Raw genomic sequence first — 21263 nt, forward strand, 5'->3', positions numbered from 1 at the left:
CTAACAACAATAAAATACATATTTCATTTTCAAGACTTAACGCTATGCGATTTAAGGAAAAAGGTACGTAAGTAATATTAACGTGGTTTAATAAAGAAACAACGCGAAAGTTTAAATCAACCGACGATAATGTAACTAGTTGATTAACTTTCTCGAGAAACATACTGTCATTGTTACCAATGACAGTATGTTTCTCTAGTTAATATTAAATGTTACAGTTTTAAAAATTTGCGTTTCTATTCCTCAGTATAATTTAGAAATATTAACTTAGTAAACTTTATCTCTTGTTTTACACGTAGTAATAAAAAATATTTATATATATACAAGCTAACATACAGGCAAGAACAATATTAGTAATTGAGACGAGCAGCTCCATTACATTAAAATAAATCTTTGACAATTATAATCGCAGTATTTATTTTTTACTATTGCCTATAACTCTTTGACAATACGAATCCAAATTATTTCTAATTTTTTTTTCAATAAAAAGATGTTTCACACATCTTACTTAACCTAGTTGGTTATCACATACACACATGTTTTTAAAAATATTTGCTGGAAAATATTACCCTCATTTCTTCGACAGTCGGCTAAAAATGAGCACGTACTAGACTTTTATGCCACATATTTTTCTGGTTGGGTTGTACGTAAGATACCAAATTTTGACGTAATGAAAAATTATAACCTCTCTTATGCTTATGCTAAAGGCTCTTCATAGCAGCCCTTAAGAAACATAAAATACGAGAGCATAATGTAGGTACGTGAACGACGTAGGCAAAAAAAATGCTCCCGTTTGCTGTTATCTATGGTTTAGTGTCAGGACAAGTGTGGCGATGTCGGAGGGCGGAGATTTTAGGGTTGTCCGCTGAAGAATTTTTTGCTTAGTAGAAGAATAGTTTTCTGTTAAATCCACTCGTTATCTTACAGTGAACAAACAAAATTCTAATATAAAATGGTGATTAAAAATATGCTTGCGTTTTTATATCAACAATGATAATCAGAATCATAACAAGATTCATTTTGGTGACTAATGACGATATTCCAAATATAAAAATAATTTAGATTATTTTTAAACAAAATTAAAAAAAAATCTACCATCGTTGATAAAATCAAATTTATTATTTATTAATTGTCAACATCTAAACATAGACCTACCTCATTACAAAATTCTTTACCAATTCTTTCTCTCTCTCAGCCAACCCTACTTTCCGTCAACATTGCAAATGTATACACTCAGTTCAGTTTTAGCGGTAGGCAGCCGGCCACATATTAAAGCAGCCCGGCATACCAACAACGTGTGTGAACATTGTAAACTGTGAACGTATGCAAATAGGTGAAACATTTAAGTAACTTGATATTCAGGCCTCTGTATTTTACAAATAGTTTACCTAAAAATCATTTACAACGTTGGCAGCACCTGCTTGTAAAAAAAAAAGTTAGAATAACGAATAATTCTATTTAGTGCCAATTTGACAAGATATAAACGTCGTTTCTTTTAAGAAAAATATTGAATCTGCAAAGGTAAAGGTTTCCTTAACATTGATCATCATATAATCCCTTTGTCTACACTTTAAATGAACATCATTACCTATTCTATAACAAAGCTTTATATACAAGTAGGTATTAGAAGAAAACACCGAAGCTTTGCCCGCACGGAACCCGTATTCTCCTTTTCCAGAGGGTATTTTCCAAAACCTTTCCTTAATTAGACTTTCTTGCACAAAGAACCTCCATGATATAAATTTATATATTTTATTTTATCGGAAATATATATAAAAGTATAAACTACTTAGTATTTTTTGTGAAGATGTTTCTTACCCAATCAACTGAACAGATTTTAATATAAACAGATTGTTCAGAAATGTGTGGAACCTAAGCACAGGCAATGTAGGAAAAAGCTATCCCAGAACACGTACGAATCTAAAACATCTTTTCTAATTAAAGTTAAAATTAAAGATTTGCTACATAAAGTCCGATGTAGTAGAATGTCAATTTTATTGTCTTTTTTATTGATATTGATTATAGAAATGGATAAAAATGTGAATTTTGTTTATGGAATAATCAAGAAAATTAACCTTTTGTTTTACCTTATTGTATTTCATTCAATAGGGTAAAACAAATTTATCCTACTTACTAAAAATAAAATGTTATTTTTACTTGCAACAACTTTTTACTAATTAAATTTCAGACTGGTGCCTATCGTAAAATACTTTTACACTCATTGCTTAAATTAAAAGTATTTATTTTTAAGAACAATAATATTTTAATTTTATAACAAATTGCTGGCTGTTTTATTTTTATTGCCCTGATACTCGGTAGTACAAAGTATATTATTATTTTTATATAATTAGAGATTACATAGCTCTAAGAACCGACAACCGATGGAGAAGAAAGGTTCATGAGTGGCGACCCCATACGCGCAAAAGCAAAGCAAACGTAGGACAACCCCCACTAGACGGAGAAACGACCGACTTTATGGCAGTCTATGGAAGAAACCTATGTTCAACAGTGGACGGATATTGGCTATGACGATGATGATGATAATGAGAGACTAATACTTTATAAAAACCTATATATATATACATATATATATATATATATATATATATATATATATATATATATATATATATATATATATATATATATATATATATATATATATATATATATATATATATATATATATATATATATACATATACATAAATTGGTCTAGTGAGTCCAGAAACTGCTTTCTAATTGAATATTAAACTTTGTTAAAACAACTTTCCGTGGGAACATGCACTGTATTATTTCTGCCAATAAACGTAGTTACCTCTTATAATTATGTAACAACCCGACTCAGCTGAAAGCGTACTTTAAGGGTAGTTTGGTTAATAATTTAGGGTTCTGATGTCAAATACAGCAGCGTTCAGTTAATAACAACATTGATTCATTGTTTCCGGAATTAATCCATGTATAGGAAGTTTTCGTACCACAATACAAAGAAATTATAAATAGAAATATCTTCTAGTCAGCTTATACCTACTATAAGACCATAAATATATGTATAATGTACCATCATGTTAATAATAAATTATCCATTACAAAGTGCATAGACCATTGACAATTGGTTAATCAATTGTTTAATCAATTTAGAACAGAATACTCGTATTAACTACCGGCAATAAAATGATATTTGAACAGTATGTCCACTATAGAGAAAACAAATGTTTAAAAGCATTTGCTACGTCAGTACGCGTAACTACAAAAAAAAAAACAATAAGTCCAAACTCTTCACTGCATTGTCAAATTAGCTAATTTCAGATAAGGCCATAAATTTATCATTTGTCAGAACTACATATCTGTGAAGCTTTAGCTCAATTGAGAAATTTGAAAATTTCGAAATAATAAATTTTGTTTAAACAATAGAAAAATTTATGTACATGTTCTGGACACATTTACACAAATACACACTTGAAAAATATTGCCCCCTTTTGTCTCTAGTGAAGTAAATCTTTTATTTCACGAAATTAAAGCTCTAAATGAACAATAATATTCAATATTAATTGATATAAGAATATATCTTTAAAAAGAAACATAACTCTATACAAAAACAATTAATCATTATAATAATAAAACAAAAAAATATGCTATTTGCTTACTATTAAAGACACTATAATTAATATAATTTTATACACTATAAATAATTTAAATTTAGGTGCACCTATCATCAAGTGTCTGTTTATCGATTTATTAATAATATATTATCACATTATAAAAAATATAATAATAATACATTATTTAAATTATCAATCGAAATGAGTGATGACGACTCATAAATAATACTTATTAATATTGATTAATAATTAGCTGATGATAAAAATGTGTTTGTTGAGCAATCTTCTTATTTCAGATATACAATTTTATTATGACGAATATTGGACATGTGAAATAAAAATGTTATCTGGGCCTTTTTAATCGATGCAAAGCGCAATTGCGATGGAAGTAAAGAAAGCAATTCCACAAATCCGAATGAACTATGTGCTAGTGGGGACACATGTACAAATTGCCAACGTTCTGTATGTTTTACTTAGATTGCGTGTTAAGTTACAGGCTGAAATAAAAAGACCGTAGTCGCTTCGCGTTGATCGTGGGTGGATAAAAAACAAGGTCGAATAAATATAACAAACCAATAAAATAGTACCAATAGTAGTTTCAAACATACAAAAGATGATAAATGTTAAAATAATACTAGTAATTTATAATAATATTATAACTCCACATTCACACTAACTGACTTGTACTCAATTTATGAGAAATCAGTCCATGAGCATCATCATATCAACCTTTGACTGTCCATTGTCCGTCTTTCCCCCCATAGGAGGTTTTGCCAGTAGTTACCGTGCTTGGCAGGTGACTTTACAACCGCATATAGGCTTTGGTGATGTTGTAATAGGAAAGCTGTAGCCCATCCATCGACTATTAAATTCCCTTAGTTAGCTCTTACGACACCCACGAAAAAGTAGGGGTGGTCAATTCTATACCGGGACCACTCGACAATCGACAGTCTACGAGCATATAGTGGCATAACTAAAAAAATCCAGACGTAAAATTTTTACTATTCTAGAAAAGTTCGTTTCTAAAATAACCCGACCGAAAATCAATCCCTGAATCTCATTTATGCAAATCAAAATGTATACATTTTATAAATTGTAATTATGATGCATGGAGAAGTCAAACATATCTAATACCAGCGTATATCATCATATCAGAATTTAACTGTCTACTACTGATCATAAGTCTCCCCGTGGGGGGTTTGCCAGTAGTTGCCAAGCTTGGCAGGCGGATTGGCAACCGCAGTTAGGCTTTAAAGATGTTTTAAGAGGGACGCTGCTACCCATCCTTCGCCCTCCCTTCAATCGGCTCTTACGACACGGGATAAGAAGGCGTAGCCTATTCTATGCCGGGACCACACGGTTAGCGTATATACATGAGACAAATTATGAAAATGGTTGAAACACGAAATGTACATAATTAAAGATAAAGGCCTATAACACTCGGTTCTTTCTGCCTGCCCCGCAAGAGAATTGGTGATAATAAGTATATAGTTGATATTCAACATTCTCCTAACTTGTGTGTATATGTTATAATAAAAAAAAAAACAAAAATATTTTAGTTTAAAATTTTATATGTAACAGATACGGACATATGACTGTCCGTGTCTATTACATATATGATAGAGATTATAGAATTTTAAAGTTGTTATCTAAGCTCTAAAATTACTTATAGTAAAACTTATTAATCATAGACATTTATTTCAAATAGTACTATGAGTATAAAAAAATAACAGCAACAACTACAAAAACATGAATGACGCCATTAGTCCGAAAAAGAAATTGTCAAATTAGAATAATGTATCGACGTTTAACCACAAATACCTCCTGACTGACATTTATAACAGTAAAATAATTATTAACATTGTATTTTAATATAGCTATCTTTTTTCTATGTATATACGTTGTATATGTAGGATCTTTATTATAATTTACTTTTTCGTTTCATCGTATTTGGAGTAATTTAAAATGCAGAATTAGGCTGTTTCCAGTGACTTTTGAAAAATGTTAAAAAAATGAAAAATGCAATTACTGACCTTTAATCGTTGGTTTTATTTATCGTATCGTACTATGATGAGATTTCGCAAAGTTCCCTCGGGAACGAAAGGTCACAAAATCGTGTGGGCGAGCAGCCGGAAACAGCTGCTTATTGATTTCATTCTGTTTGTATATTTAATGTAGACTGAAATATTTAGTTATGTGCGAAGTGAAGTGCGAAACGGTAGTAATTAGAGCAGAACAAGTAATTTACAAATTCAGTTCATGTTTCCTGTTACTATTAAAAGACTAGTTGAGCCCACGGACTTTGCAATGCCTGCTTTGTTAATATTACAGGAGAATGCGCAAACTTCTTTTTGCAATTTTACATCATAATTCATTTTAAAAATTTAAAAAACAATATCGTTTTATATGCATGCGAAAGTGCATATAAAAATGTCATCTTTTTCATTTTCTCGAAAATCTATTTTTCTTTCCTATAAAAAAAAGGAGTCAGTGGATGCAGGTGGCTCAGGATCGTTCCTTATGGCAGTCTATGGGGAAGAGGCCTATGTTCAGTAGTGGACAAATAATGGCTAAAATGATGGTGATGATAAAAAAAAGAAGTTAATCGGACTCACGGAAATATATAAAAATTGTCATTTTACAAAATAAGCAACTGAATTTATTAGACTCATGAAAAATAATGATGATTAATGATAGGTAAAATATTGATATTATCTTTGCGTTTCTTCAATCTACAAAAGTCAGCCAAGAGTATGATGAATATGCCATCATATCATTATGTCAGCCGTTACTGAACATAGGCCTTCCCCATTGAGGAGTTCTTCCAGTAGTAGCTACGTTTAGCAAGCGGATTGGCAACCACAGTTTGGCGTTAGTGACGTTTAAAGACGGGCGCAGCTGCCCATTCCACGATCATTAAGTTTCCTTAGTCGCCTTTTATGCCACTCACGGAAAGAAAAGGGGTGGCCCATTCTATGCCGGGATTATACGGCGAATGTATTAATTATTTTTTTGTCTCTATTAATAACCGGCGATCTGGCCCAGTTCACGCGGTTAGATAGAATTTTTTAAAAGAATATATATTACTTCACTGATAATATAGCTTTCTTTAAGTTAAAGAATTTTTATAAGATAGGTAGTTTTTTATTTTATTCCTTTACAATGAAATCTTTCCTTTTGATACCTAATTTTTTTATGATAATAAAATGTTATCCCTGCCTGCTCTATCAGTATACGCTGGCGGGGTACCAGTGAGGGGTGATATGTGAGGATGAAAGCTGGTCGGTTAGCCCATCGTGACGAATTCCACGAATAGAATTAACCACGATAGTTTCCAGAAAGAACCGTGTGGAGGTTAACCTGATAAGGTGTATTGCTAATAATGAGGAAATTAGACCCCATTACTAAAAATTGCTCCCCCCCCCCCCCATACCTAATATTAGTACAGAAAATATGGCTAGAGACAGTAATTACATTAAATATCGATAAAACATACATCCAACCACTGACAAATAAGGAGTTTTGTCAATTGGGTATAACGTTTTGTCAATTATTTCTGTTAATTTGTACTATAAAGATAGTAAAGCTGTATGATAATTAAATATTATGCATTGAAAAAATTATGATACGTTGACGCACCGAATAAGGCCGACAAAATTATGTCGGTTTCATTTTTGCATTACGTATACTTCATATAATATATAAATATATTTATTATACAAATATAATATTTATCATTGCATATAGCTACTACTTGTTATATGTAGTACGTATATTGCTTTTTTTATTATATTTTTCAATAAACAAATCGATAAAGTCTTCTAAATATTCTGAACTATTCTAATCTACATAATTAAACCTTTTAATCCAACCTAATTTACACATTTTAATAAAAAAGTGTCAGTCAAATATATTTTATGAATAAGTCTATTAGTTTTCTTAACTTAGTAGGTACTCAGAATCTTACTTAAAAACAGTTTAATCTTCTTAATAAGCGATAAATTTTATAATAAGTATTATTATATTCGTTCTTGAAAAAACAGCTGTCTTTTTAGAATTTGTGAGAAAAAATTTGCATATTTTTCTTTATAAAACGTTTCTTATAAATCTGGATGCATTGTAAAGCTATCTCTTCTTTTCACATTTTGGCAAAAGCGTAAACACTCGAGCCCCTTACGTTTAAAGATTAAGCTACTTTTATATTATCAATATGAAGATGTTTGTTATTCAATCGGGAAAAATACTGAATTGATTTGAGTAGGACGTCCTGTATTAATACATAGATTATAGAATTTTATCCAGAAACTGTGCTTCTGTCGTTTAATTTATACAATTTCTGCGAACAAAATCGGGAGATTTTAATAGTATTGTCATATTATAATGCAACTCCTTCCTTAATCCATTTATACATGTTTTATTTATGAAATTAATTATATAAAATTAATTCTGACAAGAACGTACATTTATTATAAACGTAATTTCTATACCTATTAATTTCACAATAAACACTTTTAATAATAACTGTCAAAGATTATGAAACAAGTTATCGACGAAGTTAATTATAAAATCAATTCAATAATTTCAATTTAGTTTTACAGTGAATCATCAGAAATAGCATCATATACTATATTTGTTATAATTATGTCATATCCGAATGATTGGGTCGTTCTTAATTGTTTAAAATGTGACAGACCACGTCGACCGATGAACCGTGCACCCATAGAAATGGTTCTAGCACCTTAACACAAGCATGAAACACGCACTCGCGCACTATACACTTTAGTAGGCCTGGCCTTGCCAAGAGGGGTGAATATACCCATTGTTTAGAGTCGGCAATTCCAGTCCGATTTTGGGGTTTGCGATCGCGAGAATGTGGGAAGGGTGGCTCGACCGCGACGTACCCTCGCCGGAGCGCAGCACGAACTGGCAACTACCCGAATGAACCCGCCCGCCCTCGCGCCCCGCCCGCCCCTGTCACCGCCATACTTCGCCCAAATCCAGACGAGTTTTCATTAATGTTGTTATCGGTGTAAAAGTTCGGCAAAGTTAAACTAAGAACCTAAAGCTTTAATTAACTGTCCGTAAAATAACACTAAGCAAATAGACAGAAGAGAAAGTATATGAGATTACGCACGACTTAGGAGCATATTACACTATCCAAAGTTTAAAATATTAATCAAACCGATTTACTAAGCTACGGACTCTCTTAAAATACTTCAGTAGAATGTTAAGCTACTGGGGTCTATTCTGATAAGATACGCCATTCTCTATCTCTGTCTCAAAGACTAAAATTTCAGTATAAAATTACAGAAAAATAAACGTCCAAAGGACCAGTGTGAACTAAATTTATAACAGACTAACTACTTCTCTCAGCTTTACTGACGTCAATTAGAATTAAAAGTCGATGAGTTAATTTAGCATCAACACTCTATGCTGTATGAAATTTCATTTAATAACATTTAGTTTTTAAAACATAAATGAATAACAGATATCAAAAACAAACATGCATACTTTTATATTATTTTATAAATTATTATCAAATATAATACTAAAACTATATTAATAAATTCGTTATGTGGAAGAGCAATCTTGAGTACCCGTTTAAGATGATAATATGTTAATTAATACATGAAACTGAACTCACTCAGCAGTTTATATACGAGTATCACTTGAGAGCTGAAATCACATTCGCTTATTTATAAATAAAACTCAGTGATAGAACAAATTGTTATTTCGCATAGAATACTGTCTTGCTTTCTGAGTGCAGTAAGACAGTGATCCCAAATCACGTTGGCTGGCAATAGAATGACATACCGGGATTTTTTTTATTACACGCCTTCTTCTATATTTCCATATAGTTCGATCAATATGCAGAATGCAGAATCATTCGATCATTTTGTCTCTCTATCACTTTTAAATAAACCATTGTGTTAAATTCAATTTTAATTAAACAGTTAAAACAGCATCTTAAATATGCATCCAATATTATGATTATCAATAAACGACTAAATTTTAATTCTTCGTAATCCTAATATTACGTTATTTTAATAGTTTCGCTAAATTAGCAATTTAAAACTTTAATCTTTGAAATAGATTTACTAAAATATCCTCAATACTTATAACTATATATATATACCATTTTATAAATAACCTGCCATAAATATCATCAATAAAAAAATAATAAGTTTCTAAATTTGAAAATGTCATAGCGATGTCAATTTAAAACACATTACTAATACTATATTTATCCACTAATGATGATGATGATATAATTATAATAATTGCTTATAATTGTCCAACGTTAACTTTTAATCGTATCGTTCTTGTCATCATCATGATATCAGCCTTTAATTGTCCACTGCTCGACACAAGCCTTCTCCTTGGGAGGTTTTGCCAGTAGTTGCCACGCTTGGCAGGCAGATTGGCAACCGCAGCTAGGCTTTAGAGATGTATTAAGAGGGACGCTGCTACCCATCCCTCGCTCTTCCTTAGTTGCCTGTTACGACACCCACGGGAAAGGAAAGAGTAGCCTATTCTATACCGGGACCACACTGTATAGAATATATATATATATATATATATATATATATATATATATATATATATATATATATATATTCTCATAGTAACTAACAATTTGGAAAATTCTAAAATAACTTGAGGAAATATTTTCACATCTTCCATATCGTTCTGAAGTACTATATCAAAATATTGCGTCTAATGATGAAAAATAAAAATAAGATTCACAATCGGAAACGTAGAAATAGAGCGTGTTCAACCAAATTATGCATTCATTTCTAACAATCTAGTGATCTTTGTAACCAAAGAATAATGAATATAAAAAAATACACAATACAGAATACCACATACCATAATCACAATAATCACATGGTCTTCAAATTAAGCTATCTTGTCTTATGAGGAACAAGCCAACCAACATTTAGGAGCGCAACTCAGAATAAGCAGACCCGAGTCAATTTAGATGAGTTTGTTTTCTAAATTGGCCCGATCGAAATGTACTTACAAATTTTGTAAAAATATTACATCTGTACACGTAATTTCATATTACAGTAAGTAACAAATACCATTGATATCCTGTTACAGCAATAATTCTTTTCATTTTAATTCGGGACACATTTGAATGCAACTTTTGTATGTAAGTGTGAATATTTTTATATCTATTATTTCATCGTAAAATTAATTAGTATAACTTTGTTACTAGCTCTATAAAAATATAAAAAAAAAACCGTTTTTATGCTACTCTCTACTTCACATCAAATACTTCATATACAATCTTTGGGACGAGCAGTGAAACTTACCTATTTAAAAATTTAACTTCAATACATATTAACCTACGAAAAGCGAGATATATTTATTTTATTCTATATAAATCTGTATAGTAATAGAGCAGAATACAATGTGTCACTTCTTCTGTTTATCACCAGGATGTCGTAAGAGGCGACGAGGGGAACAAAACGCAATAATAAACCAATGCAAGATAAGAAAACCCTGAGTTTTATTTCGAGTTTTGTTCAAGTCAGCTTAGTAATAATAGACCAATATCTTTTTATTTATACAGGAAAACCTATTGCACCATTTTGTAATGTAATAAATAGTATTTATATTTTATAGTAAGTAGGTCGTTAATATGTTTTATGATGATGACTTATTTGATGAGTACGATGATACCTTAATTAATTACTTCATCAATTTATATTATATTACAACTACTTTTACAACTGTTAAGTACTTATTTGTATTACACAACAGCTAATAAGTCGAATCACGTCTATAGATACTAATTTCGTATAACATTTACGAGTTGTGAAAATCAATCATAAGATTTATTAGTGCCAATCGCAGCGGATCTACTTCAATAAGCCTTGTTAAGCCTCTTGGAAGTTATAGTTACAAACTTAGTAGGTATATCATATTGAGAATATTTATAGCCCCATCTGAACATTCAAATTAAATTCCGTTTTCAATGATCGAGTGGATTTTAGAATCCTTGAAACGAAAGAAATACATTAGGGGTAAATCGCGTAAAGCAAGTACTGAATAAATGAAAATGTTTTCAGTCTGAATTTCCTTAGTGAACGGTCTCAATCGTCTCCTATCGATTGAATACGGGCACAAATTGTAAGAATTATTGATATCGCGCGGGTAGCGGCTCATACAAAAAGTTTATAAAAGGAAGTGGAGCGAACAAACTGGCGGGAACAAACTTTTATTCCGGGACGAACGCGAACGTTACTTATCTGCCGCCGCCGAGCTGACAGCTGCAGATGAAAAATTGAAATTGTGTGAGATAAAACTACCTAACTGCCGCTGCAATGCCCAACAAACAATGTGACGTCGACATCGTTATTTACTCGTATATTTTGGGACCTATTCTTGTTATAAAGATTTTATTTATTTTATCACTTTAGTTTCAACTGAAATTTATTATCCTTCTTTCTTCAAGTCAACGGTCGAGTAAGACCGAGGAAATGCAGAGGTCAACTAGATAGAAGAGACTTTTACAGATATATTTAGGTAAAAATATGTCTGAAACTTTAACGTAACGTGTAACCTAAATTGGATCTTTATCGTCGATGGATATTTATAAATGGGTTGTCGTTGGTTACGTCCTAATTACGGAAAGTGCTATAGGTTGCACTTAAATAAATAACACTACGTAATAATAATTTTCTACTTGATTCAATAATTTAATCAACTCTATAGGTACTTAATATAATGAACAAGTTAGTAAATGTAAAATATTTAATCATCTCTTCTCTACTCAATGAAAATAATACAAGATATTTTGTAATCATTCAAACTTATTTAAAAAAAACCTCTACATTTTAATTATGAACCCTTCACGCGCAATTCTGAAAAAAAATCTCCTCACGCAGTCAGTTCTTCGAAAAGGAACGCTTTCACTCATAAAAAAGGTATAGCAAAAAAATATTACGTCCTACTATCAAATATGTGGAAACCGAAACGGACGTAAAAAATCTTTATATGTAAATATGAGTGTTTCCGCTTCCTATATCAATTCGGCGCGGCCGATGTAAGCTGAATAGCGGGAGCGACGCTCGACTGTAACATGCAATAATAACGAACTGTCCGACACGTCAAGCTGGGACCCTTCCCTATTTATGGGGCGACTCACTCGTCGGGGGTGCCACGTGAAAACTCCGCGTAAATCAAAGTCATAAATTCTCCTATCGTGAATGAACATTTCTCTTCGCGGACGTCTACACTGGCTGAATGGATAACGCCGACCCGCCTTCACAGGATCACCTCTACCGAGTCATTTGCCTTTGTTCGTGGGGCAATTAATAACGGACAGAAGGGCGTTTTCGAACCGCAGGCGCCATTCGCATATCAGTAATAATCTAGCAGAGCGCAGCCTCTGGCTTTGCTTGACTATCGATCATGTTCACCTAATGAGCGGCACACGTGAAATGGCTCCGAGCGGAACTTTGCCTCTGTGCAAATGAGGTTTGTGAATTAATGTTTTGCGCAGTTTATTAATTATGTCTCATTATAGTTTGTGATATAAAAGATGAATAACTTCTTTAACTTATTATGATTATTTTATCGCCAATACTGTTTTCATCTATTACTGATGTGCATATATTACCTTGTTTATATTAAGTGTTGTGTTGTATTGTAACAAACTATACATAACACTGTTGATGTACTAATAAATAAATAAACAAGATGATTATATAACATCATAGAGGCAATTGAAAGTAATTATTTTATGTAGTGCATAAACGGAACTCAGAGTTATATTGTTACAATCAGAACTTACATTTGTATGATATTCTGCTTAAAATGGCGAAGGATACTGTTTAAATATAGCACATGTATTGTATAAGATACATTACAATAAACACAGCAAAAGAATTATTCTATTAGAATATATGTAATGACTTATTCAATTTCTGTAATAAATCAATAGAGCACAATGGTTAAGGGCTCACAATAGCACATAAATTGCCACAGCAGGATTGTGTTAACATATTTCAACTACCGGGAGACTTGTAAATAGTCGTGTGGACATTGCACGAAGAAATGTAATGCTAATTATACTATAGCGTGCCCAGTTACCCTTATTATACTTTTGCTAAAACCTACTAATTTTATAAATGAGAAAGTTTGTAAAGATTTTGACTGTTTGTTACCCAATGACATCTAAATAACTAGACGGATTTGAATAAAATTTTAAACACAGATATCCTGGATTAAAGTATGAGATATTTTTATTTATTATACCTAGTTCATACGAGTAAAGCAAAAGATACAACTAATGTTAAAGTTTAAAAGTTATGAAGATTAAATGTTTGATACTTGATAAATTCTTACTTGATAAATCTTTAAACGGATTGAAAAACATATAGATTGACTATATCTACTATTTGTACAGGAAAAGTCATATGTTAAAGCTAAGTGTTTAGGTAATTAGCTAATTGTAATAATCTTGTGATACGTGCATACTTGTATATAAAGATAACAGTATAATAAAAACAATGAAACACAAAGTAACGAAGAGTGAAGCACGTCCGCGCTATATTTGAGTAAACTACTGAGGAAGTGAATTTTGCTCTCGCTCTACATATTTTCATCTTGTTAAAGTGAACATTTTATAGTCAGGCATTTAAGGAGTTTGGCTCCTAAAACGGTACGATCTGACATTAGCGCGACGAGCAAAAGTTACACAAAGTATCGAATAAACTCCCATAATAGCGGGACGTTACACAAATTTTTCAGCGAGGATTCGTTTCCATTTTGCCCGTCACATTAGGCCGGCAGAGCCCAAACATCGGATAAGTTCTATATTGTTGTTTACGGCAAACTTGGAACTTAGAAGGAGCAATTCACCTCATAAATTTCCTTGTAATAACAGCTCACAGTTTCCCCAGACACTTGTAAGTGCACCGCAATAATGTAAAGCTGACGACCAACTTGTTATATTTACCTGTATAATATTCTGTTATGTGTTAACTATAGTTAACGCATTGATTACGTAACAAAGCACTAATATACAGTTTGTTTTAAATTATATGTCACTAGCTTTCACCGACGACTTCGTCCGTTTTACTGGAATAATGTTTATTACATGGTGAACGGTGTGGACTGCCGCACGGTGAGCGTGGACTGTAGGGGCGTTGGTTCAGGCTGGAGTGAAACACAGGGATTACTATTCTGAAGCCTCCGGTACCGTCTGAAGAGAGTATTTTTTCTTCTTGTCCTATTTCTTCTCGAGTGTAGTGTGTCGCTGCCCGGAAGCGAATGCCGCTTGACGAGAGGCGGCCTATCTTTATACCCGCCCGCTCGCACGATAACATTTCCAACTCGCGTTAGCGATCTGTGCGAGCGGGACGGGGCGAGAATGAACGAGACGCGTGTCTCTTCAGATCGGTACTCTATAGCGTCTATTTATTGCAATTTACAATTTCTTAATTCTATTTATTGTTACAATTTCTATTTCTATTCGTAGGTAATAAGGACAACACACAAAGGAATACTTTATTTAACTTACACTATCTTAAATCTATGTAAATCTATATAAATAACAGAATACAAAACGATTAACTAGGACTTAACAACTATAAATTACGATATATACAAATAATGTCGCGAACATAATCTCCCGCCGCAGCTCTCGTAGCTGGAGTTAACTCGTGTTCGCGTCGCTCGATGTCGATGTGGGCAGTATGATCAGCTTCTTAGTGGGTCGCCGTAGGATGCCCTTGTTCGTCCGCACGTCGACTGCTCGGATCTCGCCGTCTGGTCCAGGGTAGGTCGCCACCACCACGCCTCGCGGCCACGTGTTGCGAGGCAAGGTCCCATCAGCTATCAGGACCAGGTCGTCCATTTTGATGGCTCCGTGTGTAGCTCGGGGCTCCCGCCGGTGTTGCAACTCGGGTAGGTACTCCTTCACCCACCGGTTCCAGAAGCAATCAGCTAGCCTCTGGCTGGCACGCCACTCCTTGTGTCCCGCCGCGTCGCTCTCGGTGAAGCTGCCTGGCAGTGGGACGCGCGATGGACCGCCCAATATGAAGTGATTGGGGGTTAGGGCGCTGTCGTCGTCTGCCGATGTTGACACGTGGGTTAGCGGTCGACTATTGAGGGTGTGCTCGACCTCGACCAGCAGAGTGTGGAGGACCTCTTCCTTGGGGGCCCGCTCGTTCAACGTGGTGGCTAGTGCGGTCTTCACGCTACGCACCAACCGTTCCCACGCACCTCCCATGAAGGGTGCGCTCGGGGGAATGTAGCGCCACCGGATGAAATGGACTGATGACTCTTCTTGGATGGCTTCCTCGGCTGCTTTCTTCAGTTCGACGTCAGCACCTTTGAGGTTGGTGCCTTGGTCGGACCATAGCTCAGTGGGACACCCTCTGCGGCTTATGAAGCGCCGCAGGGCCATTATGGCGGAGTCCGTGCTGAGGCTGCCGGCGATTTCCAGGTGGACTGCGCGTGTCGTTAAGCAGGTGAAGAGCACTCCGTATCGTTTCTGGTGAGTGCGGCCCACTGTCACGGTCATAGGCCCGAAGTAGTCTAGGCCGGTGAACGTGAACGGTCGTTGATGATGCGCCAGCCTGCTCTGTGGATGGTTGCCCGTTGACGGCTGCGCCGGTCTTGCTCTTCGTAGGCGGCACAGCTGACACCTCTTCAGTTCACTGCGGACGGCGTGTCGTAGGCGCAACACCCACAAGTGTTGTCGCACCTCGTTCGTGGTGATCTCGAAGCCGCCGTGGTGAAGTTTCCGATGCACCCATGCGATGTATAGGCGCACCCAGGCGTGGTTTCCGTCGACGATGGGGGCTCTCGTTGCTCGGCTGACAGATCGGCGGCGGCTGCTATTCTCGATCGAAGTCGCAGAATGTCGTCGTTGTCTATGACGACTGACAGCTGTATGAGTCGACTGGATGACGGCAGCTGTTTTCTATGTTTCACTGCTGCGATTTCGTTGCCGAACGCCTCTTGTTGTATCGCGCGAATCCATAGTCGTTCTAGGTAGTGTATGTCTATGGGGATGAAACACACAGATGGACTATTGCTGTTCTTGATTTTCATCTTCGTCTTCTCTCTATCGACTTTCTTCGTGCGGGTCCAAGTGGGGTCGGTGCTCTCTTTCTTCTTGTTCCTCTTTCGGATGGCGGTACAGCGTTGACTGGTCGGTCGCAGGAGGTCGATGAACTGCAACACCCGTGCTGAACTGCGAACAAGTTTCAACCAATTAGAAAAACGTGACGGATCGGGTAATGCTATAGACAACTGCGTCGCGTTCTGTAGCTTGTGTACGCGTTCTTCTCCCGTTTCCGCTTGACTATCGTCGCTCGAACTATCTTCACGCGGCCACTGTTCTTCATTTTTGTCGAAATTCCTTTCGACCGGTCGGAGACGTCGCATCGTCGAGTCGTAGTTGTCCGGCGGCACAGGGTCGTCCTTCTTCCATAATAACCCCGTCTCGTATCCTCCCGCCGGTAACGGACGCGTTTTCTCTTCTAAAATGCGTAGGGCGCGACGTTCCTCTTCGTTGTAGGACCTCTTCGGTGCGATCCCCAGCGATTCGAGCGCGAAATGTTGCTTCATCATTTCTTCCATCGATTGTTCCTCTTCATGTGTCGTCACTATGTGGCTGATTCTGTGCACCTGCTGTCTTGTCCTGCCGCGACTCGTACCGTGCAGTACCCATCCCAGGTCGGTGAGTGATGCGACCGGCTGCGTGTCGGATCCTCTTCTGACTTCGTGGGCCAGCAGTAGGTGCCAGTTGTCTTGCCCCAACAGTACCGTCGGTTTGCCCTCTTCGTAGACCAACTCCCTCTCTATGTCTTGTAGATGTGGACAGCCCTTGATGACGCTGCGTGGTACCGACTGCGGTGATAACTGCAGTCTGTCCATCGTCCGTGCCCCCACTGTGTATTCTTGTGAATTCCGCCCGCGGATCTTGAAGTGAACACGCGTCGATTGAGCTGCGTTGATCCGTGCCCCGGCCACACCTTCCATGTAGAATGGTGCGGGGGGACCCGTAGCACCGATTCGCTCCGCCACCGTCGTCTCGATGATGGTGCAAGTCGACCCGTCGTCCAGTAGCGCGTAGGTGTCGCACGTTCCCGTGGGACCGGTGACTCGTATCGGCAGGATCTTCAGGAACGCGATCTTGTCGTTTTCCCTTGCCGATGCGGTGACAGCGGCGGACTTGTCCTCGACGACGTGTGTTGTTACTTCATTCTCCGGCTGTTGTCGCGTGGTGTGCAGCAGAGGGTGATGAGTCTGCGTGCACTCATCCACTCCACATCTCTTGCTCTTGCAGGCGTGGCGAAATCTTCTTACTTTGAGGCAGCGGAAACACAGCCTATGAGTCTTCGCTAACTCCCATCTCGCCGATGTGTCTGCTTCCTTCATCGTCTTGCAGTCCGATGGAGCGTGTCCCTCTCGTCGACACATCGGGCACGGTGGTGTAGCGGGTTTCTCCTGCGTCGTATATGTCTTCGCCGTCTTCCTAGGAGCGGACTCCCGCCGGTCTTCGGACGGTATCTCCTCGGCGGGGGCGAAGTTTCCACATTGTGCGGCGGTCCTTTGCAGGAACTGAGAGAGTGTTATGAGGTCCGGTTGTCCCTCCGGTTGGTCGTTGGCGAAATCGTAGTACTTGAAGCGTAGTACCGACGGCATCTTCTCTGTGACGTTTCTCACTATTTCTTCATTGTAGAGGTAGTGACTCTTGTTCAGCGCTCGTATCGTGGCGACGACGTTCTGCACCTTGCTTGCGAAGAGGCAGACGTCTCTTGCGTTGTCCGAGAGTCGTGGTAGCGCGCGGAGTTTGTTCAGTTCGGCTGTGACGAGTGCTCCAGGGCGGCCGAACCTCGCGGCTAACATCTTCATCACTTCTTCTGCGGTCGTAGACCCGACGAATAGGGAGCGTGCCGCGTCCTTTGCGGCCCCCTTCAAACTTCTGCGCAGTCTTGCTAGGTTCTCTTGTTCTGTGAGTTGACTTGCGCTTTCTTCATAGGCCATCTTCCATGGTAACCACTCGCTCGACGATCCATTGAAGACTGGCAACTCGGTGACTCTTGACGCTGTGGAGGGCAGTATGTTGCGAGCGGCCATCTGCATGGCGATCGCAAACTCATTGCAATCGATGCCCACCCTCAGCACCGGTTCTTCTTTCTTCATCGACTGCATCGCTGCTGCTATCGTAGGCATGGCGGCATGTGGGTCAACGTGGCGTGCGTGGTCCCGGTGAAGTGCGTCGCTGCTCGGCTGTGGCGGCGGCGCTCTCGAATCCTCTTCAACGGGTCTCGATGGGACGAACCCCTGACGCTTGCCGGTGACTTCTTCTATCTCTGGTACATGCGGCTCCATCGTGAGTGCTAGCGTGCTTCGATGAACCCAATCCGACGTTCGTTCTCTTCTGACGGTAGCGTCGTCGTCTTCTATTTCCTCGTCGTCCTCTGATTCGGCTTCCAGGGCGGCGACACGTGCAGCAGCCAATTCCACCTCCTTTCGAAGTAGCTCCTCCCGTGCCTTGGCCAGAGCCTTCTTCTTCTGCGAGGCCGTGGTGCGAACCGTGCGTGCCGTGCCGTGCTTCGGTTCCTTCTTCCTTGCTGTCTCCTCTGTCGTTCCTGTGGCTTCGGTAGTCTCCGTGGCTCCTGTGGTCGTCGTATCGCCGGACGTGTTCGTAGTCGATGTGGTGGCGGCGGTAGACGACGTGGCAGCGACAGAAGGCATTCTGACAGCCGCAGACGACGTGGTGGCAGCAACGGACGGCGTGGCAGCGACGGACAGCGTTCCGGCGGCCGTAGTCGACGTGGTGGCGGCGGACGTTGTGGCTTCGGTGACGGCGATTTTTTGTTGCGACGACTTCATGTTTCTCGTAGTCGGCATTTCAGCGATCCGGCTTCAGAATGGTCTTCCTCCAGCGATCCGGCTTCTTGATGTACCAACGGTGTTCCTCCAGCAATCCGGCTTCTCGAAGGACCACGATGTGCGGTGTGGACTGCCGTACGGTGAGCGTGGACTGTAGGGGCGTTGGTTCAGGCTGGAGTGAAACACAGCGATTACTATTCTGAAGCCTCCGGTACCGTCTGAAGAGAGTATTTTTTCTTCTTGTCCTATTTCTTCTCGAGTGTAGTGCGTCGCTGCCCGGAAGCGAATGCCGCTTGACGAGAGGCGGCCTATCTTTATACCCGCCCGCTCGCACGATAACATTTCCAACTCGCGTTAGCGATCTGTGCGAGCGGGACGGGGCGAGAATGAACGAGACGCGTGTCTCTTCAGATCGGTACTCTATAGCGTCTATTTATTGCAATTTACAATTTCTTAATTCTATTTATTGTTACAATTTCTATTTCTATTCGTAGGTAATAAGGACAACACACAAAGGAATACTTTATTTAACTTACACTATCTTAAATCTATGTAAATCTATATAAATAACAGAATACAAAACGATTAACTAGGACTTAACAACTATAAATTACGATATATACAAATAATGTCGCGAACACATGGAATAAAAATATCCAATCTGTATAATTCTATTAACTACACACTTTAATTTACAATTCTATCTATTGCTAACTGTACTTTATCACTTTAGGCTTAGGCCTAATATAGGTATTCTATAATAAGCAAGCAATTTCAGTCACTGATGAAATATTAACATTTACATTCAATCGTTACTCGTATTAGTTCTTATTAAAATTAATATGAAAATTAGTCGTTTGTTACCTCTTGGTACTTAAACAGTGTGACCAATTAATATATCCTAGCCACGCGAACAAAGTCACAGGTAAAACCTAGTACTTTAATAATTCCACAACACGTAGGCAATATGTGACTTACGTTTGACGTTTCCCACAGAATGTTTTTTCTTGAATCATTTTTCTGAGATACATTTTCTGACAAGTGGCCGATGTTCTGATATGAACGTACAAAAGATTTCCATTTTATGTGTGTGACGGGGCATATATGATTACATAAGATAAATGACATTTAAGTTTCGAGGTAGCCTTTTCCGCCGTAATTTATTAGGGTGAAAAAATATACGTATGGGAAACAGGACGCGGAATATAGCTAGTATTACGCGCCTTCGTTCATATAAATAAAAAGTATCCTTAGTTTTAAGCTAGAATATAGTCTATATATGCATCTAATTTTATTCAATTTTATTCAGTAGTTTTTTCGTGAAAAAAATAATAAATATACATTTATACACAATATACAAACTTTCACATATACTCGTATAATAGTAGTAAGATACACTATTTTTAAATAAGAGTGTGTTGAAAAAAATCTGTTCCACACTTATAAATTAGAAGAGTACCATTGCGGTACTCTAAACCGCTAATTGATTCAGAACTTTACAGAAATCACATATATATCAAACTATCCGCCACTATTATAAATATAGACTACTATGATGCACAGATGTAGATATATCTTCCTTATATACTCTATATATTGGCCATGTATGTCCCAGCATAGGATAGGCTGTACCTTCCTTTCCTATGGATATCGTAAGGGGTGACTAAGGGACCTTATGGTTAAGAAATGGGCAGCAGCATCCCTCTTAAAACATCTACAAAGACCTAACTGCGGTTGCCAACCTGCCTGCTAAGCGTGACAACTACTGGCAAAACATCCCAATATGAAGAGACC

General features: G+C 37.5%; 1 protein-coding gene across 7 annotated transcripts in view; it reads right to left on the reverse strand.

The window, feature by feature from the left end:
• Nucleotides 1-8506, reverse strand: part of LOC113518220 (agrin-like) — an 81716-nt gene extending 73210 nt beyond the window's left edge. For all 7 annotated transcript variants that reach the window (XR_008253741.1, XM_052902471.1, XM_052902477.1 and 4 more), the window contains exon 1: nucleotides 8296-8506. The gene's annotated coding sequence lies outside the window, so the exon portion shown is untranslated. The remainder of the gene's footprint in view (nucleotides 1-8295) is intronic.
• Nucleotides 8507-21263: the final 12757 nt, after the last annotated feature.

Source organism: Galleria mellonella, unplaced genomic scaffold (assembly GCF_026898425.1).
Source record: "Galleria mellonella isolate WM207_F2 unplaced genomic scaffold, CSIRO_AGI_GalMel_v1 utg132, whole genome shotgun sequence".
Classification (NCBI taxonomy): Eukaryota; Metazoa; Arthropoda; class Insecta; order Lepidoptera; family Pyralidae; genus Galleria; species Galleria mellonella.